General features: G+C 40.6%; 1 long non-coding RNA gene across 1 annotated transcript; it reads right to left on the reverse strand.

The window, feature by feature from the left end:
• Positions 1 to 2,660: 2,660 nt before the first annotated feature.
• On the reverse strand, positions 2,661 to 5,852 carry LOC132828206 (uncharacterized). Its single transcript, XR_009646086.1, has 2 exons — positions 5,777 to 5,852; positions 2,661 to 2,761 (listed from the first exon to the last, which is right to left on the reverse strand). It is a non-coding gene; the product is annotated as an uncharacterized LOC132828206 (long non-coding RNA).
• Positions 5,853 to 22,855: the final 17,003 nt, after the last annotated feature.

The following is a 22,855-nucleotide window of genomic DNA, read 5'->3' on the forward strand; positions in this document are numbered from 1 at the left end:
TGGAAAATCTCAGCAGGTCTGGCAGCATCTGTAAGGAGAGAAAAGAGCTGATGTTTCGAGTCTAACTGACATTTTGTCAAAGCTAAAAAATACCTCCCTATTTCTCCCTTTTTTTAGCTTTAAGGGCGGCACGGTGGCACAGTGGTTAGCACTGCTGCCTCACAGCGCCTGTAGACCCGGGTTCAATTCCCGACTCAGGCGACTGACTGTGTGGAGTTTGCACGTTCTCCCCGTGTCTGCGTGGGTTTCCTCCGGGTGCTCCGGTTTCCTCCCACAGTCCAAAGATGTGCGGGTCAGGTGAATTGGCCAAGCTAAATTGCCCGTAGTGTTAGGTAAGGGGTAAATGTAGGGGTATGGGTGGGTTGCGCTTCGGCGGGTCGGTGTGGACTTGTTGGGCCGAAGGGCCTGTTTCCACACTGTAAGTCTAATCTAATCTAATCTTGACAAAGGGTTAGTTCGACTCAAAATGTCAGCTCTTTTCTCTCCTTACAGATGCTGAGATTTTCTAGCATTTTCTCTTTTGGTTTCAGATTCCAGCATCCGCAATAATTTGCTTTTATACTTTGAGGTTAAGAGTTAGGATGCTATATTAAGGTTGTATAGGAGGTTGATGGGTTTTTCCTGGAATACTGCGTCCAGTTCTGGTCGCTCAGTTATAGGAAGGATATTATTATACTGGAGAGGGTTCAGAGGAGATTTACCAGGATGTTGTCGGAATTGCAGGCTTTGAGTTATAGGGAGAGGCTAGATAGGCTGGGACTTTTTACACGGGAGCGTTGGAGGTTCGGGGTGATCTTATAGAGGTTTATAAAATCATCAGGGGTATAGGTAAGGTGAATGACAAGTATCTTTTCCCTGGAGTGGGGGAGTTCAAGACTAGGGGGCATATTTTTTAAGATGAGAGCAGAAAGCTTCAAAAAAGATATGAGGGGCAATGGGTCAAGTTTTCGTGGTTCGTGTGTGGGATGAACTTCCAGAGGACGTGATGGATGTGGGTACAGTTACAATATTTAAAAGACATTTGGATAAGTACATCAATAAGAAATGTTTGTAGGGGTATGGGCCAAGTTGGTGGGACTAATTTAGTTTGGGATTATGGTTGATATGGACCGGTTGGACTAACGGCTCTGCTTCTGTGCTGTATGACTCTATGACTCTATGACTGTATGAAGTAGGCAAAGCGCTTACATTTAAAAACACACTGAAACAAACATGAGGGGCTACAGTTTTGTTAGTCTTCAATTGATTCCATACAAAGTAATGGAATACATTATGAAGTAAGTTAAGAATTATCTGTACAATTAAAAAAGGTTTTGATTCAGATGAAAAAGATCTCATCAGATCACTTTCCTTGCTTCAAAGAAGTAACCGCCTAATGGCAGAATAGACCTGAGGAGCTGAACAATTCCTCCTTGTGTTCCTAAACACTGGGAAAAGATCAAAGAAGAGGCTTCAGGCTGGCCTAGAATCTGAAACTGTTACAGTAGAGGAGACCATTCAGTTCACTGAGTCTGTGCTGGCTCTGTAAATGAGCATTTACTCGAGAGACGTCCTCATGCTTCATCGTGTAATCTTTCAGCTTGTTCCTTTCACATAACTGTCGAATTCTTTCTTGAATATTTCAACCAGATCTCCTCTCACCAATGTCTTCTCTGAGGAGAACAGTCACAGCATCTGCAATTTATCTTCATGACTGAAATATTTCTCATCCCAGGAAATGGTCTCGTAAACGTCTTCTGCCCTCTCTACAATGTTCCCTCCAAGGCACTGTCAATTGGACACAATACTTGAGTTGGGGTTGAATTAACATCTTACATTAGTTCTACATAAGCTCCTTCCTCTTATATTCAGTGCCCTGATGAATAAATCCCAGGAAGCTGCTTGCTTGATTAACTGATCCCTCAACTGTCCTGTCATCTGTAATGACTTATGAACATTTATATGTGGGTCTGTCTGCTCCCACAGCTCTCTTATAGTTGCACTCTGTATTTTATATTGTCTCTCCATCTTCTTCCTACTAAAATGCATCACCTCTCACTTCTTTGCATTAACTTCATTTGCCACCTATCCGCCCACTCCACCAAACTGTCTATACTCCTTTGAAGTTCTACACCATCCTCCTCAGAGTTTACAGCTCTTCCAAGTTTCTTATCATCTGCCAATTTTGAAATTGTGCCTTACACTCCAACATCTATATTGTTAACACATATCAGGGAAAGATAAGAGTCGCAATATTGACTCCTGGGGAACTCTGCAACAAACTTTCCTCCAATCCAGAAGCATTCATTAACCATTACTTTCTGTTTCTTGGCATTTATGCAATTTTGAATTCATATTACTGCTGTCCCTTATATTCCACGAGCTCTAATTTTGCTCACTATCGAACGTGCAGCACTGTCACCAATGCTTTTCAGAGTCTATGCACACCTCATCAACAGCATTATCCTGATCAGACCTCTGTTTTACCTCTTCAAAAACTTCCAGCAAGTTGGTTAAACATAACTTGCCTTATAATGAAAATGTATAATATATTATCACATGGGAATTTGGATTCTAAAGTAAAATTAAAGAGACATTTGGTTTGTTTGAAAGGTCAGTGAAATATTCTTTGAACAGAGGGAATCAAAGATAATTTCCAGAAAAGGTGCGTCTTAAGCTACCTGGGCAGTTTGTTGATCAAGTGTTTCCAAAGGTGAACTTTCATAGCAGCACAAAATGGGACAACCAGGAACAGCACAAAAAACTGAAAGAACTGTGGATGCTGGAAATCAGAAACAAGAACAGAAATTGTCAGAAAGGCTCAGCAAGCCTGGCAGCATCTGTGGAGAGACATCAGAGTTAATGTTTCAGATCGAGTGACCCTTCCTCAGAAGTGCAATCAGGTTTCAAATGAAGAAATGATAGGGCATTTGGATTTGTTGCAATTTCCAGGCTTTCATCGATGGAAAGAAGACTTAAAACCTCCCTGAATATATTCTGGTAACTCTTTCACCTCCCTGCCTTTTATACCACTACTATCCCAGTCAATTAGATAATTAACTTTGTAGCTACAGATACCCGATCATGCCTGCTCTTCTCCATAATTTCCATGTAAATTTGCACCTCTACATCCTTCCCGTTAGCTAGTGACATTGCACCTTTTTTATTGTTATTTAATTCTAAAAGTAAATTCTGTCCTTCACATTTATTAGATTACTTACAGTGTGGAAATAGGCCCTTCAGCCCAACAAGTCCACACCGACCCGCCGAAGCGAAACTCACCCATACCCCTACATTTACCCCTTACCTAACACTACGGGCAATTTAGCATGGCCAATTCACCTGACCCGCACATCTTTGGACTGTGGGAGGAAACCGGAGCACCCGGAGGAAACCCACACAGACACGGGGAGAACGTGCAAACTCCACACAGTCGCCTGAGTCGGGAATTGAACCAGGGTCTCAGGCGCTGTGAGGCAGCAGTGCTAACCACTGTGCCACCGTGCCGCCCACAAACTTTATATCAAGTTTCTCTGCAAATGAGTACCCTAATTTGGAAGCACTTTAGCAATCCACCACTGATGCTTGTTCAAAATCCTGAAATATCCTCCTGAACAGCTTTGTGTGTCTCTAAACTATATGGACAACAGTGAGTCAACAGGTGGCATATGACCACCAGCTCAAGAATAATTGAGCATACACAAGAAATCCTGGCCTAACCAGTGATAATCTCATCTCATGGATGAATTAACAAGTAATAACTCTGGATAGCCACTGTAAACGATGAGAATAAATTAAAGGATGAGGGGCCTAAGCTGCTAAAAAAACAAATTTGATATAGGTATCAGAAATTTCTTCTAAAGAGTGGTCAACATTTGGAATAGGTTTCCAGATGAAGTACTGAGATTGGAAACCCTGGAATCATTTTTAAAAATCTGATGCAACAGTGGGGAGCACTTTGAGCTCTTCCTGGATGAATGAATTAAGATTGGTTAAATGTCATTCCTCATCCATTGTTATTATACATTTCTCACATACAGGTACATAGAAACATACAACCTCCCATGTCAGAATCGTTTCACATTTTCTCCGCACAGGTCTGCAAACAGCTGGACTTACTGGTTGTAATTCTGCACTGTTGTGAGGACACTTTATCCAATATTTCTGAACGTTTAGTTTTCTGAACATTTTCCACTTCCTTCAGAAGAGATCTCAAAAATGTTTTCTTTGTTTGGTAAACAATTTTAAAAATGCAAGCAAATAATCAGCGAGACACTGTAACTTCAATAGTAATAAAAATAAGAAGTGCTGAAAGTGGAGACATCTGGTATAGATTTATTTCTGATGCATTATTTGGAGAGAGACACTGTGAAATTCAACTGAGTAGCATCCATATTTTTATGACATTCCATCTTCCAAATGCACCCATGCAGTGCACGCACTCTGGTGCCAGCTGTCATTTCTGTTAGGATGATAACATGGCTGCCAGGAGTAGGCACTTTAGGCAATGCATCTGCTGATTTGCCCCTGCCAGAGCCATTTTTGAGAATGCCTTTTCTCATACCTTCTCTTGATAACAAACAACTAAACAAGGGATCAACAGCAAGGTGGACTGCCCATCCCCACGAGTTTCCCACTTTACGCTACATTGTAAGGACTGACCCCCAATAAACCTTCCTGATATTTATTGCCTAAAATTCCCAGAATCCCTGTAGGCATCCCTGTGGCATTCACCAACGTGTGCATACCCCTGACTATTTAGTGCACATAACCATGACGAGCTGCTTGGCTTTCTTTCCATGTTGAAAATCCAGTCAAACCTGAGAAGCTGTGAGTCTGCAAGTATTTATTGAAGCAATAACATGCTAAAAGGTAAGACAAGGCAAAGGTGCTGAGAGCATTCAAGTAGGTGCAAAGCAAGTAAGCACTAAGAAAGCAAGCTAAAAGTCATAAAATGCACCCTCAGCTGATGTATGAAATGGGTTTGTGTCCCTGTGTGTAGAACAACTTGACAGGAGCACTGCAACGTAAGGAATTTGTGAGCTCCAAAGCGCAATCATGAATTGCTGAAGTATGTTATCAATTAATCGAAAATTTGTCATGCATGTGCTGACTCCCATCAATTAAGGCTAGAGAAAGGGCTGATGCAGTTGCACTGTAGTTAGCACTGCTGTATCACAGTGCCAGGCACCCAGGTTCAATTCCTGCCTTGGATGACTATCTGCATGGGCTTCCTCCACCCCCATAGCCCAAAAAAGTGCAAGTTAAGTTATGACCATGTTAAATTGTGCATAGTGTGCAGGCCAGGTGGATTAGCTATGGTAAATGCAAGGTTACTAGAATAGAGTGAGAGGCTAGGAATGGATCTGGATGGGATGCTCTTCAAAGGGTGAATACAGACAAATGGCCTCTTTCAGAACTGTAGGAATTCAATTCTGTGTTTGCAGCCCATGGAGAATGTAATGAGACATTAGTGAGAGGACCTTAAGGTGAAAGCCTAGATAAGCAGCCAATGAGCTGCAAATTTGATTTGCTTTATTTTATCCTGTATGTGCATTCCTCTAATCAGTCTGCAACAAAAATATCCAGCTCTTGTTATTATGTTAAGCACAAAGTTTTCACCTTTAAGTCAAGAACTGGGTGCTTGTATTTAACAGCAAATGTATACAGATAACATTAGGTTAATTAATAAGAAAACGCACGTTATGGAAATAAGGTAATGACCACTATTGACAAGATTCTGATCTAACTGTTTAAATAATTGGATTTGAGATTGAGTTTTTCATTCTTGCCTTACTTTCGCACATTTCTCCTCATTAGCCACACCACTGAAGGGCTAGGAAAATTCTGCCACGCTTTGAGGAATATCAGGCTTTTGCGATCTGTACCTAAGCATTCAGAAATAAAATCCATTCAATGCATGTTCTGGATTCTGGTACCAGTTACATGTAGAATTCTATTATCACATCCAGTGCTGCATGATAACATACTGCTGATGATACAATCATGTATGCATTCCAATGTGCTTTCAAAAAGGTGTAACATTAGTTAATTAATAGTTGTATTTTGCTGAGTTATACAAGCTAAACTGTAAACTAGTTTACAGATAAATGCAGAGTAAACACTTACAGAATTCCATTCATTGGCTATCTTTTTAACATTCTGGTAGTGTGGTGGATAGTATTGTGGAGATATCACTGCTTTCGTGACAGTAGCAACAATGCAATCATTTTATCAAGTGGCCATTCTGACAGTCACATTTTTCCAGCTGCTGCTAAAACATGGCTTACACCTGACCAATGTCATGTTCCCTGTTCATGTAATTTAAGGAAATGCCAAGCTACCAACCAAGAACTGACTTGGTTCTTAGGTCAAAGTGCAACTCGATTCTCAGTTATACAGAAGAATTTGTAAAGTGGAAGAGGCTACACTACCTTTGCTATTAAACCAAAAGTCATCCATTGACTAGGAAGTGATAGTATAGTGGCAGGCTAAGTAAGGCTGTTGTATGTATTCAATTCTTAAAAGACTCCATTGATCTCTGTTTCCATGCTGTACATCTCTATGACTCTATGACTCTATGATCTCCACACAAAACATTTATAAAAGCAGCTATTTATAAATCCCGAATGGAGACAGTCAGTATCTGTGAATCACCTTGGTGTTTACTTTTTATCTGCAATCAATAACAAATGCAAATTGTGAATTTAGATAATATTTTAAAGAGATTTCCACATGAATCTAGCTGTTTTCTTGATGATATAATGAAAACAAATGTGAACTACATATGTGTAAGTTTGTTTTCAGATTGGATCATAAACAAGGTATGAAGAAATAAAGAAACAGAAAAGGCCATTTAACTCATATAGCTTATTTTGTAATAATCCAGTCTTTTGATCAATATCCTTGACATTTTTTTTCTATTTTAGTGCTTTACTTCATTCAAGCTGAACCAGTATTCCAATTACCATGTAATTCCATTTGAAAGTAAATCTTAAATTTGATTTACTTTATTTTATCTTATATGTGCATTCCTTTAATCCATTGTGCAACAAAAATGTCCAGCTCTTGTTAAAGTGATAAGTACAAAATCATTTAACTATATCCTTAGCAGATCATTCTTTTTACAAACCTCGTCAGGAGAATTTTCTCAGCTCAATTCTTTATCCTAGATTCTGAAACACTGCTTCTTATATTACATTTTACATTTGTTAGAAACAAGCTATTAAGCATCCATTTTAACAATTGCCACCCATTATTTGAAATACCTCCCTAATTTTATACCTCTTTCTTTTTTTCAAATAAAAATATTAATTGTTACTCAACTTCTTCATATGTATTTAGTTTGTGAATTATTACATTGTTTCTGAAGAATCAATTAGGTAAGTTAGATGACATCAGCATTCAGGTTCTTATGGCATAATAGTAGTATCGCCATTTCTGAGACAGAATGATGCCAGATCAAAACCCATCTGCTCCAGAGGTATGCTCAAGCTCATTACAAGCTTGAATGGGTTGATTTAGAAACATTTATGATATTATAAGGAATTAATTCCTGTTTATTGTCTGGTTGAAATAATTCTAAAAGTCATTAGCTTTTTAATACCTGTCCAATATTTAAGTGCGAGAATTGTTAGGGATAGTCATGGTTTTGTGAAAGGTGAGTCATCCCTCACAAACCTTATCAAGTTCTTTGAGAAGGTGACCAAGCAGGTGGATGAGGGTAAAGCGGTTGATGTGGTGTATATGGATTTCAGTAAGGTATTTATTAAGGTTCCCCATGGTAGGCTATTGCAGAAGATACGGAGACATAGAATTGACTGTGATTTAGCGGTTTGGATCGGAAATTGGCTAGCTGAAAGAAGACAGAGGGTGGTGGCTGATGGAAAATATTCATCCTGGAGTCAGTTACTGATGGTGTATCACGAGGATCTGTTTTGGGGTACTGCTGTTTGTCATTTTTATAAATGACCTGGTTGAGGGCGTAGAAGAATGTGTTAGTACTTTGTGTATGACACTAAGATTGGTGGAGTTGTGGATAATGCCAAAGGATGTTGCAGGTTACAGTGGGACATAGATAAACTGCAGAACTGGTCTGAGAGGTGGCAAATGGAGTTTAATGCGGAAAAGTGTAAGGTGATTCACTTTGGAAGGAGCAATAACAATAAAGAGTACTGGGCTAATGGTAAGATTATTGGTAGTGTAGATAAGCAGAGAAGTCTCAGCGTCCGTGTACATAGATCCCTGAAAGTTGCCACCCAGGATGATAGGGTTGGTAAGAAGGCATACGCTTTTATAGGTAGAGGGATTGAATTTTGGAGCCACAAGGTCATGCCGCAAATGTACAAAACTCTGGTGCAGCCACACTTGGAGTATTGCATACAGTTCTGATCACTGCATGATAGGAAGAATGTGGAAAGGGATCAGAGGAGATTTGCTAGGATGTTGCCTGGTATGGAGGGAAGGTCTTATGAGGAAAGGCTGAGGGACCTGAGGCTGTTTTTATTAGAGAGAAGAAGGTTGAGAGGTTTCTTAATTGAGACATAGAAGATAATCAGAGGGTTAAATAGGGAGAGGGACAGGGAGAGCCTTTTTCCTTGGATGGTAATGGTTAGTACGAGGGTACATAGTTTTAAATTGAGGGCTGATAGATATAGGACAGATGCCAGAGGTAGTTTCTTTACTCAGAGAGTATTAGGGGCATGGAAAGCCCTGCCTGCAACAGTAGTAGACTCACCAACATTGAGGGCATTTAAATGGTCATAGGATTAACATATGGATGAAAATGGAATAAGATAGGTTAGGTGGGCTTCAGATTGGTTCCACAGGTCAGCGCAACATCGAGGACCAAAGAACCTGTACTGCACTGGAATGTTCTATGTTCTATTGATGTGAATATCAGGTGCCAACTTGGTTCAGTGAATGAATGACATTTATTTGTTGTCATTTGCATTTTACTGTGAATAAGACGGTGAAAAATTTCAACATTCACCATCATCTGGCACAATTTTGAATAGTTTAAGAATAAAAATGATAAAAGATATAATTGAAAGAGAGTTCTGATACCTTGGCTGGCTAACCAATGACATCTATGCTGCCACTTCTCTCCACTACCTCATTGCCACCTTCGCTGGAACCCCCAACGTAGAAGTCGCTTCTCTTTAGGTGCCATCTCTTCACTGCTGAGTCCACCTTGCTGCAAATGCTGATGCCAGATCCTGTACTGAACCCACATTCGCCCAGCAATCTGAAGTCTTAGGCTCCATTGTCGCCTCGATGATGCCAAGAGTCCTAGCTCTGACATATATCACATTGCTGCTGCTGCTGTCACCACCTTGCCAACACCAGGAGTCCCTGGCTGCACCATCTCACCAAGGGTCACTACCTGCAGTTGTCATGAGGAGCCATACCTGCCGCTGCCACTGCCGTGGACTGCCGGGAGAAGCTGCCATTCTGTGCATGGCCAACACCAACTACTATGCCAATGTCGCCGACTAACCCACTGCAAAAAGCTGCAAATAAAAAAAAAACAGAGAAAAGGAGCAGAAGTAAAAGCAAGGAAACAAAGAAAGAAAGCATGTGGGAGCAGATGAGCCCTGGGCCAGAGCCCACACGCAGCCCAGTTACTCTACCACTATCTTGAATCTCATGAAATCTCACGAAAATGGTCACAGCCTTACTCAAAAAGTCAGTAGTTTGTAGCTTCATGTTCCACTCTCGACACTTGAACACATAATCTAGACTTATCTTTCTTACAGTAAGAGGTAACACTGCTCTGTGGGAGATGTCATCTTTAAGATGAGACCTTTAACCAAGGATTTGCCAAATCACATGAATATAAAATCTCCCGTTGTACAATTCATGGTTAGGCAAGTGACCTCCCTCTGTGTCCTTGTCAAAATCAATCCCTCAACTAAAATCAAAGAGAACTGGCCGTAGTCATATATTTAAATCTGTTTGTGTGAATTTGTTGTTCATAAGTTCGCTACCACATTGGTTGTAAAGTGCTTTAGCATCACAAAAGTCAAAATATAAAAATGTGAAACAGCAATTATTGGGCATTTGCCTGGACTAGAGAATTATTGCTTTGAGAAATGTTGGATTGTTAGAGTTGTTTTGCTAGAAATAATGAGGATGAGGGGAAATTTATTCAAGATGTATAAAATACTGTGGTCCCAGGACAGAGAGGATTAAACGATCTCATTCCTCTTAACATAACCAATAATTTAAGGGTAATGGCAGGAGGATTACAGTGCCCATGAATTTTTCTTTTTCACTCAGAATATGAAGGCTTGGAATTCACAGTCTGAAAGGATAGTAGAGACAGAAATCCTCATCATATTCAACAAAAGGAATTGATAATGCACTTGAACCTACAGGACTACAGCTGAGGAACTTGAAATATGGGACAAGGTTGAATAGTTTGCTATGAAAGTGAGACTTTATGAGATGGACATGTTTTAAACTGCCTCTTTCAATTTAATGTAAAACATAATCTTTTGGAATGGAAGATGGTGATATTGTACACTGCTCAGAGCTAAACCAATGTGATTTGATTGCCTTGGGGGTAGGAAATTCAGGCCAAGACTACAGAAAATAAAAGGCTTGTTTTTACACCTTAGTATAAAAAGGACAAGCTGTTCTCTCAAATCACTGACTGCCAAACTGAACCAGAGAGCAAGAAACCATATTAGTGAAGAAGCCAAGACACCTATAGTTGTGAGCTGCAGAGACAAATAAGAAGATATGTTAGCCCTGTGCAGAATGCTGATGGGTAATGGTCTCCTGACCAAAAAGACCACGATGAACTTATTGAACTTTGAACCATGGAATCATCAGAGTGAGCCTTGATGCTGGAAGTTGGTTTGAGGATACTCATAATGTGCTATGATGGAAGTTTTGAAAGAAAGAAAACTAAATAAAATGCAAAGGAAATAAAAATTGGTGGAAGTTTCAAAAAGACACTGAAAGATTGTCCCTGGTACAATGAGGAAAATTGGATCTGCTAGAAGACCAGGAGAAATGAAAGACTTAAGCAAAATGCTACAAGAGGAGCATGGGATAACAAATAAATGACTTGAGAGATATATTGATGATGTCAATTAGTTTATGGGAAGAACAATTTCTGTACCTTATATTAGTTGCTTGTTAAAGTAATTAAGTCTCTGCTGATGTGTGTCGATTACAGTAAAAGCATAAACTCTGAAATCTTGTTGTGCCATGTTTTCCATCAGTCACTGCAAAGTTCATGCTCCTTTTTAAAAATCTTTGGTCTGTACAGAGCTTGTAGCACCCTTTTTGACACTCATTCAATGGTCTGTTCTTTGCCACAATTTTCTTCCTTTTCTGATTTTCAGAACTCAACAGATGGTACGAAGGGATGGGATTTACATAATGGTGATGAATGTCAGCATATTTAAAAACAGGTGTTGTTTTTGCTTTATTAAAATAAGCAATGAACTCTTCAAATTTCAGACTTTAGCAGTAACTAAGTCCCTTTACCCATTACGAACATACTTATATGCAAAGTCAACATATCTCAATATGCCAAATAAAAATCTGAATGATAGAAAATATAATATGTTGAGGTATCATGTTGCCAAAGTTATTGAATTATGTTGATATCCAGTAATAGTGTCTTAATTGGGCAAGGATAATAAAAAAAAACTAATTGAGCAGAGACTACAAAATAAAATGACAACGATAAAGTTTGCTTAAACATTTGTTCTTACCTAGCATTTCGACTGCTGTGGTGGCCGTTATGATTTCACACAATATTAATGCCTTTGGCTCCACACTATAAATCATCTGTGAGAACTTGATGAGGACACAGATTCCAAAATAAAAAGGATGACTTCACCCTGCTCCAACACTGACAATCCTCTCCTTGATAAATTAAAACTAAAATAATCCAATTGTGATTGATTATTACTGAGTGCATTTGTAATGAGATCCGGGTAGATGTGACATTAGTCAGCATGTGACATTCAAACTAAGACTGTAGTGACATGTGAAGCTCTGGAATTAATGGGAGTAAGTGTTCTGAGAAGCACACCATTCTGATTCTGGGTTTTCCTTCATGGATATTTTCTGTGTTGCTATGGGAGCATTGGGTTGAAGCCTTCTGTACTGCATTCTGAGTTCTCTGCTTCGGTGCCTCAGAGCACTGCTTAAGAACTTTGACAGCTCATTTAAAATAGTCTTGCAGTAGCACAACCGCATATGACATCAAAGTCGTGCTGATGATAATCGTAGCCAGCATGCTATCCAACGGGTCTAAAGATCTCAGCCATGGCAATACAGAGACATTACTTCCCTGGGTTCACACTAACATGCCTTCCAATAAACCTTATTAGAGTTATTAGCTACTAAATTACCCTGTCAAAGTCGTTTCAATCAATGATCAAATATCATCATTTGAAAAGCAACCTTTGCGAGAGTCGTTTGTCCTATTTTTTTAAACTATATGTGACACTGTCAGATCTCGTCTCTCTTAAGCTTTGACCCTATTATTTGAGACCATTTAGTTGCCCACATTCCCCCACCACACGACGTATTTTCAAAAACTGTCAGATAGATGTTTCAGGCTGTGGTCTGTTTTGGTGCATAATTCATGTTTATGCATTTACTGGGTATTGAGATGTTTAAAAGTGACAAGTAGAACTTTGAACTGAAGGTATAAAAGAAAATGGAAAGAGGAGGGAGGGTAATTTGAATTTAGGTATAAATGACTAAAAATGTGACGAATTTGCTTTCACTGCCCATTTCAGGGAGTGTGTTGTGTTGTTCAATTCAGATTACACTGCTGGCTAACTGCATGCTCAACAGAGACTCCAGCTGTATGTACCACCTAGCATAATTAAAGATAACCTGTATTGCTGCCAAGAGAAGTGGGATGCACTCAAGTTGTAAAGGAAGTGTTTCAAAGATGAAGCTATACTAATGGAACAACAGGCCAGAGTGAGCTTGTCCAGGTTCATGTTATGGCACTGGAGACCTGAGTCAATGGCATGGATAGAAGAGAGAGGAGACCAGGCGATGATCCACATACATGCTGCCAAAGAAATGGAAACTCAAAGACCATTTCAAGGATTCTGGCTTCAAAAGTCAGTTGCAAAAACTTCAAAGACCTTACGTGACTGGTCAAAACTCAATGAATGCATCTTTGAATGCCACCTGCTACTGATTGCACAACCAACGTAACACATTGACAAAAGTACATATCCCCATCATTCAATCAGCATTCAACCCTAATGTTGAAATTCTTCACCTCATTCTCACATAATTAGCTCTCAGTCTAATACCCAATCTTTCAGGTTCCAACAATTCCATCCACTCAAATATAGTAACATATTACTAAACATTTTGCACTATGTTCATCAATTCTCTTCCTCTGTCTTTACAGGACAGTGAGGGGCAGACAGATCTGTATTTCTGAGCCATGTGATAGAGAATTGCAAGTTTGGCTGTAACTGAGGAAGATACAACTGACATTGCCAAAACGCCCAGGATGATTTCATCTTTTGCACATTCACCCTTTTTAGCATCACACCTCACATGAAATGCAAACTACTGATGGAGTGATTATGGACCTAGAATCATAGAATCCCTACAATTTGGAAACAGGCCTTTCGGCTCAACAAGTCCACACTGACCCTCCGAAGAGTAACCCACCCAGACCCATTCCCCTACTTTATTTCCTATACTTATTCCTGACTAATGCACTTAACCTAAATAACCATGAACACTATGGGCAATTTCCTATGGCCAATTCACCTAACCTGCACATGTTTGGATTGTGGGAGGAAATCGGAGCACTCAGAGAAAACCCGCGGAGACACAGTGAGAACATGCAAACTCCGTACAGCCAATCGCTCGAGGCTGGAATGGAACCCAGGTTCCGGCGCTGTGAGGCAGCATTGCTAACCACTAAGTCACTGTCCCACCCGCTTTCCACTCACTTCAAACCTAACCCACTTCACTCTCAGTTGCCACCTCCACCTGATAAAGCATTGTGGCCTCAACACAAAGTGTAAAAACAGAGTTTCACACTAAGCTTGAAGCCCATCCTTGCAGTGTGGCCTACTCCATGACAGCTGATGTGATGACTCTGCTGGCCAATTTCTCAGCATCCATTGATACACACACAGAGGTGACAGCACTTTGCAGTGAAAGCTCAGCTGACGATTATGCTTAGAGCTATGGAAACCAAGATTTCTGACTTGCGGGCACAGTCAGATTGATGTCTTCTGAGCTGTGGATACCATGGTGGGGGAACGGAGGTGGGGGTGTGATGGCGGGGGAGGTGGGGAGGGGGTGTTATACATGCAGTGGACCAGGAATTTGTGCTCTGGTAGATTATTAAGATTGCTGAAGTGCAGCCCAGGGAGCATAAATGCCTCCATAATGCACCATCCTTTTGTCCTCTCTGAGGATGACAACCTTCAACCCCAATCACCCCCACTGCATTGGCACTGCACCAGAGCTTTTGCTACTACCTTACTATTATTCCTGCTGTACAAGTAGATTTGTTGCAGCCCCAAGTCAGACCTGAAAGGACCCATAGCTGTTCAAGATTACTCCAAGGCCATTTGGTGATTTCCCCACTTCGCAGTTTCCATCAGTTTTACTATAAGCATTGTTGCATTACTGAATTAGAGGATGCAGCAAGGCAAAAATGCCACTACACTAGCCAAGGTGAATGCAGAAGACTGAGTAGCGCTGTTTTGTATGTAACATTGGAAGTTTAGTAGGACAATGTTGTAATAGAATTTTTTTTCTGAAGCTCTTTTACTTCAGGACTTTGACAAAGCAGGTTGCGATGCTCTTTATCAAAGAATTGGAGAATTGTTGAGTAGTATGCTTCCCTTGAAACATCTAATGGAAAGTCTCAGTAAGCATCCATAGACAGTCGGTCTGAAACACTGGGGATCCAGAAGGCTTCTTGCTCCTCCTCCTCCCAGTGCCTTTTACAAAGGCCTGGTGGTAAGGACTGTACAATCAGAATCAGATTGTGTAGCATCCAGCAACCCATTGTGAATTTAGAATCTTGCTCCAGTGAGTATTGTCGGACATCACCCTCTGAGCTGTCTAGGCAGTGGAACATTTGTTCCAGAATGTTCTACACTAAACAAGAAAAGAATCTGAGGATCCTGGAAATCAGAAACAAAAACAGAATTTGCTGAAAAAACACAGCAGGACTGGTAGCATCTGTGGAGAGAAAGCAGAGTTAAAGTTTTGGTTCCTTGTTCAGAACTATTTTAACAAGGAAAACGTTGGCAAAAATGCTGATGGTGGGGTGAGGGGGTGTAAGAGGTAAACGATAGGTGGAGATGGAGCCCACAGAGAGAAAAAAAAGTTGAGCAGACAAAGGATGGATAAAGGTTAACTAAGGCGAATGAATAGCTCCTAATACAGACCATTAGTCATTGATAATGGGTTTTTAGTGGTGGCAGCACATGTGATGAAAAGGCCAGAAGTGTTCAGGTCAGGTAAGGACATGGAAGAAGGTGCTCAGGCCCTAAAATTATGAACTTGATATTCAGTCCTGAAGACAGCAGAGTTCCCAAGTGGAAAATGAGGTGCTGTTCTTTCAGCTCACTTTCTTGTCTGGAATTGGAAAAGTTTATCAATTTTGCTTCCAATTTCTACCCTGCTCTCCATTCTCTCAGTTTTTGCAGCTCTAATTTAGATAAATTTGAGGTGCTGCATTTTGGAAAGGCAAATCAGTGCAGGACTTATACATCTAATAATAAGGTCTTGGGGAGTGTTGCTGAACAACGAGACCTTAGACCGCAGGTTTATAGTTCCTTGAAATTGGAGTCACAGGTAGATAGACTAGTGAAGAAGGTGTTTGGTGTGCTTTCCTTTATTGTTAAGAGCATTGAGTACAGAAAAGATTTACAAGGATGTTGCCAAGGTAGGAAGATTTGAACTATAGGGAGAGGCTGAATAGGCTGGGGTTGCTTTCTCTGTAACATTGGAGGCTGAGGGGTGACGTTATAGAGGTTTATAAAATCATGAGGGGCATAGATAGGGTAAGTAGACAAGATCTTTTCACTGGGGTAGGGAAGTCCATAACTAGATTTAGGGTGAAAAGGGAAAGATATAAAGGGACCTAAGTGGCAACTTTTTCACACAAAGTTGTGTGTGTTTATGGAATGAGCTGCCAGAGGAAGTGGTGGAGACTGTACAATTACAGCATTTAAAAGGCATCTGGATGGGTATGAATAGGAGATGTTTAGACTGATATGGGCCAAGTTCTGGCAAATAGGTTTCGATGATGTTAGGATATCTGGTCATCATGAACAAGTTGAACCAAAAGGGTCTGTTTCCACGCTGTACATCTCTATGCCTATGACTCTATCTGTTCTAACGGTTCCAGCTTCGGCAGGGGAGCGTCCAAATTGTCCACCTTCTTCTTCAACAGTGGATTTCCCACTACCATGGTTGGCAGAGCCCTGACACTTTCTCTTCCCAGCGACTGGGACCCCCAGGTCCTCGCATTCCATCCCACCATCCTCTGCATCAAAAATACATCAACCACTATTTCTACTACATCCAGCAAGATGCCACCAGTAGACACATATTCCCCATCTTTCGCTTGTCAGTCTTCCATTAGGTTCATTCCCTGGGAAACCTTGGTCTAATACTCCTCCGCTCCCAACACCTCCCCAAATCTCCACGGCACCTTCCCTTGAGGTCGTAGAAGGTGTAAGACCTGTGCATTTATTTGCTCATTCCTGATTGTCCAAGGCCCCAGACACACCTTCCAGGTGAAGCAGTGATTTACCTGCACTTCACTTAATCTCGTCTACTATAGTCACTGCTCACAATGTGGTCTCCTCTACATTGGGGAAATGAAGTGCAGACTGGGTGACTGCATTGCAGAACCCCTAGGTTCTGTCTGCAAAAATGACCCGGAGCTCCCAATTGCCTGCCATTTCAACTAGCTACTGTGTTCCCTGGCCAACATCTCTACCTCAGGCTTGCTGCAGTGTTCCAGTGAAGCTCAGCATAAGCTGGAAGAACAACACTTAAGTGGTAACTTTCAGTAGCTACTTACAGTTATTGAACATAAATACTCAAAATAAAGGCCTATATTTATATAGCACCTTTCTCATTTATGTTGTGCCAATGTGGCTCACAACCAATAAATTATTTTCAAACACGTCTGCTTTATAAACAAACACAGTAGCCAGTTTACACACAGCTAGGCTGCATAATTACTTATTACATAATCTCTCAGTGGTACTGCCTGATGGAACAGTGTTAACAGAGATACCAGGCCAACTCAGTGATTGTCTTTGAAAATCTTTCACATCCTTCGGTGCAGGCAGACGCATTTCCAACTTTTTATTGCTGTAGGTGTGTCAATAATGCCGATGAGATTATATTCAGTGCCCGTGCTTGCTCCCACTGTGACAATGGTGGCGTGCCTGCTTGAAGAGCTGCTGTTCTCATGATGCTGGGACTCCCACAGTGGGACCAGATAGCAGTTCCAGGATTCCAGCCTTGTCAACGATGAAGGAACAACATGATGAAGGATCGTTGATGTGTGTCCAATTAAGGATGTTGTGCAAAGGGGAAGGAAAAATTGTGGTGATTGCATTCCCACAATATTCATGTTTTTGTTCCTTGTGAAATGCTACGTTTCCACTAATTTAGTTTTTCTTCTTCACAGATGCAGCAACAAATGGAAGTCAATATGTCGGCCTGCCAATTGGCACATGTGGGGCCTTGGAATGGCTGTGCGGAGAAACCTAGATGAAGGTTTACAGGGATAAGGGAGGCTCTATCAAAGTAACCTTGGTGTGTTGTTGCAGAGCATTGTCTGGACTGTATGATTTCCAGGGATAGTGGTTGAAAGGTAAACATTGAGAACAATTGTAACAAGTAAGACAGGTGGAGTGCTCTGTCTTGAATGGTACTAAGTTTCTCATGTGTAATATGCCACTCCCAGTCCGCTTTGTTGCTGATGGACATACGTTGAAGATAAAGTCATCACTTCTTGAGTGTCGAGCGCCTCACAGTAGAACAACTACCTAATACAGCTTTGTGATAATTCTTGATCATGTTAACAACCAGAGAAAAAGAATAAAACTACCATCCTCCCGTATCTATAAATTATTCATGAAAATACTCACTACACAGATTATCCAAATAATTTTTTTCCTCTCATTTATGAAGTGGCACAGCTTGATATAAATCCACAAGAAAATTGGAGATATTAATAAAAGGACTGAATATTTAACCATTTAAGTATTGTTTTAGGATTCAGTAACAAAGAGCCAAAAACAAGATGTACAATAAGAACAATTTTTTACAATTTATTTGACACAGACATAGCACTGGTAAAGTCATAGAGTCATTTAGCACAGAAACAGCCTTTCGGCCCAACTTGTGTACGCTGACCAGGTTTCCTAAACTGAACTAGTGCCATTTGCCTGTGTTTACCCCGTATCCCTCTAAACCTTGCCTATCCATGAGCCTATTCAAAAGTCTTTTAAAAGTTGTAGTTGCCACCGCCTCAACACTTCCTCTGGCACTTGTTCCATACACACACCGTCCTCTATATGAAAATGTTGCCCCTCAGATCACTTTCAAATCTTTCCTCTTTCACCTTAAACCTATGTCCTCTCATTGTGGGCTCCCCAACCCACGGGAAAGAGACCTTGGCAATTCACCCTATGTACCTCATAATTTTATAAAATTCTGTAAGTCATCCCTCTACCTCCACTGCTCAAGCAAAAAAGTCCCAGTCCACCGTGGGGCAGAATGGTGGCCCAGCCAGGGACCTGGGCTCAATTCCAGCTTCAAGCAACTGTTTGCACATTCTCTCTGTATTTGCATGGGTTTCCTCCAGATGCTCCTGTTTTCTCCCACAGTCCAAAGATGTGCAGTTTGGGTGGATTGGCCATGCTAAATTACCCACAGTGTCCTGAGATGGGCAGGCTAAATGGATTAGCCATGGGAGATGCAAGACTACAGGGATGGGCTAGGATGGCCTTTAGAAGTTCTCGGTGGACTTGATGACTTCCACACTGTAGGGATTCTACAATGGGCAGAAGTTTAATTGATCGGTTCCAGATTGTAGCAAGATGCCTATAATACATCATACAATTGATCTTGATAACAGGATTAAAACTAAAAGTACACAGATTTCTCATTCCTCCAGAGTGTGTTGCTGGAAAAGCACAGCAGGTCAGGCAGCATCTGAGGAGCAGGAGAATTGGCGTTTCAGGCATAAGCCCTTAAACGATGATTCTCCTGCTCCTCGGATGCTGCCTGATCTGCTGTGCTTTTCCAGCACCACACTCTCGACTCCGATCGCCAGCATCCGCAGTCTTCACTTTCTCGCAAGTTTCTCATTCCTATCAAGCTATGTATAAAAGTAATACTTTTAAAGAAATGGAAAGATTTACAAAATATTAACTGGAGCAGAACAACATCAAACGATGATTGTCCATAATTTTGCATTCCCTGTCTCCACCTAAGGACAGTCAAACCAGTCTACCTCAAGTTCAATTTTTTTTATAAATAAACCAGATCAGCATTCCTGAGGGGGAAACCTGAACCTTGAAGTTGGAAATGAAGGTGGAAATAATCTGGCGATGATGGCTGTTGACATTGATCTTTTTGTTCTGCAGCCCAAAATTGGCAGCCTCAAGTTGTTTGTCCTCCTGGCCTTCAAGAAGAAAGCTTTTTCCAGTTGATCACAAGCTTGCAGCCAGGAACTGAGTGCAGCTGGCTTCAGCACTTAAAGGCCATTTCTTTTGCGCATTCCATGAAATGCTCAAATTTGAAATAAGACACTCCTTATAAGGAGATAAGACACCTAAACCTCTTGCTTATTTCATTTGCAAAAGAAGCTTGCTGCTGCAAATTCACATTTAATGTCCTCAAGAAATCTCAATGCAATATGGAAATGAGGGTGAGGAATACATTCCCTATTCCCATTGCTTTGTGTCTAAGAAATTATTAATCCAGCAGCACAAACTAATGAGAATCTCCTGATAGCAAACATCAGGGACAAAATGGCAAATGCAGTTAAAAATAATGAATATTGTGTTAGTTATCTGCATTTCCAAAAATCTCATGATAATTGACTTTCTATCAGTGTAACTTTTAGTTACAAGAGGAAATTATATATGTATTTGATGGAATGAACTAAGTTACACTTGTAAAAGATAGCATTGAATTTATGGGCTGAATGGCTCTATTCCATTTGTATAATTAATCTATACGATTATGTCCCTCCATAATATATTAAGATTTTAATTTTGAATTACTTGTTCAATTTTACGACGTATTTTTGTATCACAGCTGTCTCATAGAAAAATAATAATCCACGTTACAAAATAAAAATGCTGGACATTAAGCAAAAAAGTTCAGATGGGGGGCAAAATTTTCAAAAAGGTGAGTTTTAAGAAGATCTGAAAAGAAAGTAGAAGAGTTCCAGAAGCAGTTGGACTTATCACAGAATCATGGAAATATTATCGAACAGGGGAAGGCCATTCAGTCCATCTTGTCTGAAAAACGTCTCTGAATGAGCAATATGACTTGGCACTCTTTCCCTGAAACTTGCCGTACTATATAAATAAAGCTATCATTTGATGCTCTCTTGAATGCTGCAATTGAACCTGCCTCCACCACACGTCCCTCTGCCCCTGCAGCCTCTTTAGAATGGTACCCCTTATTTTATATTGTCTTTTCATGTTCTTTATACCAAAGTGCATTACCTCACACTTCTCTGCTTTGAACTTAATATGCCAACTACACCAATTTGCGTAAACCCTGTTTGAGTTCTACATTATCCTTCTCACTTTTTACAACACTTCCATTGCTTTAGGATTTACCAAGATAGTTGCCTCGTATGGGAGATTTTACTTATGACGAGAGATTGGGTAGACTGTTTTTTTTCTGCTGGAACGCAGGAGGTTGAGGGGCGACCTGATAGAATTTTATAAGATTGTGAATGGCATGGATACAGGGGAAAATATGAGGCTTTTTCCCAGCATGGAGGGTCAATTACTACAAGACACACAGGAAATGTAAAAGCGATGTGTGAGGCAGGTTTTTCACACAAAGGGTGGTGAGTGCCTGGAACATACTGCCAGAGGAGATGGTGGAAGCAGGCACAATAGCAGCATTCCAGAAATATCTGGGCGGATATGTGAATAGGAAGGGAATAGAGGGATACATATCTTGTAAGTGAAGACAGTTTTAGTATGGAAGGGCAAAATATGCTGCTGCAAGGTTGGAAGGCTGAAAGGCCTGTTCCTGTGCTGTAATATCCTTTGTTCATTGTTCCAAGTTTAGTATCATCCACAAACATTGAATTTGTCTCCCTTCTCACCCAGATCTAGATCATTAATATACATCTGGAAAAGCAAGAATATAAATAGCAACTCCTGGCAAGCTCCACTATAAACATTCCTCCAGTCAAAGGAATATCTACTGACCTTTACTCTGTTTCTTACCCCTCAGCCAAATTTGTGTGTATATTGCTACCATCCCTTTTATTTTATGACCGATAACTTTTCTGACAATTTTTCTGGATCAAATACCATTTAGCTCACATACATCATATCAATGGCATGACCCTGATCAACTCCTTCTGTAACCTCTTCAAAATCAATATGCACAAAAATTTATTTGTACATGATTTCCCCTTTTAAAATTCATGCTGGCTTTTCCCAAACAACTCACATTTTTACATGTGACTATTAATTCTGTCACAAATAATTGGTTAAAGAGGTCTCTGCAACATGGAAAATGATTGGCCAGTAATTGCTGAGCTTGTACTTACACCTTTCTTGAACAAGAATTTTTTCAGTCCTCTAGCACCCCCACCCCACCCCCAGTCAAGAGAAGACTGAAAGGGTTTATGGCCAGTGCTCCTGCAATTTCCCCTCTTTCAATATCTTTAGATGCATTTCATCAGTCTGAGTGCCTCACCATCTTTAAATACCAACAGCTTATTCAATACTTCTTGCCCATTACTTTTGAATCCTTCCAGAGACAGAATTTCCTTCTCTGTCACCTTGCCCTGAATTGCATTCACCTCCTTGGTAAAGATAGATACAAAGTATTTGTTTCAAACCTCACTATGCCCCTCACTCTCTGTGGAAATGCCTTTATTTTTCCCCAATCACCCCTACACCTTCTTTTACTACTTGTCGAGCAAGACACAGGCAGGTGAAAGCACAGCCTTTCCCAATGCACCAAAGCTCGAGTCACATTCCCTACAAATGACAAGCGGATGAGCTAGAAATAAAAAGAATCAATGAGGGACAAGATCTTGGATGGACTTTGATAGAGAAGCAAGGACTCTAAGTTTGGGACACTGTGGAAAGGTGAACTAGACTTGGTGCAGCATACATTATGTCCAATGAAACTTTGGAGGTTGTTTGTCTAATCTGATTAATTTTGTAGGTGCATATACTAGATAAGGAAATTGGGCTTCAAAAAATTCAGCACAAAACGTGGGTGATTTTGCTTTTGTTTTTAATAAGGTTATTCATGGGATGTGAAGATCACATGATCCATTTCCCATCTTGAATTGTATCCCATCCTTCAGGGAAGGTGGTAATAAAATGTCTGAAATAGAGCCACAGAGCCCGGTATCCTGTCACCACTTATCGTTTACTTACACATGGATAGTACTTAACACTGATCCATCTCCCTCAGAGCAAGCTTTCAGAATGAACAGAACCTCTGACACACCTGTTCTTTTTTAACTCCACAAAAGCCGGTATCCTGTCACCAAGTCACCCTTGATTGACGCATGGAAAGTCCTTGACACTGATCCAGCTCCCTCAGAGCCAGCTGTCAGAGTGAACAGGATGGCTGACACTCCTGTTTTGTTTTAAAC

This window comes from Hemiscyllium ocellatum, chromosome 26 (assembly GCF_020745735.1).
Source record: "Hemiscyllium ocellatum isolate sHemOce1 chromosome 26, sHemOce1.pat.X.cur, whole genome shotgun sequence".
Lineage (NCBI taxonomy): Eukaryota > Metazoa > Chordata > Chondrichthyes > Orectolobiformes > Hemiscylliidae > Hemiscyllium > Hemiscyllium ocellatum.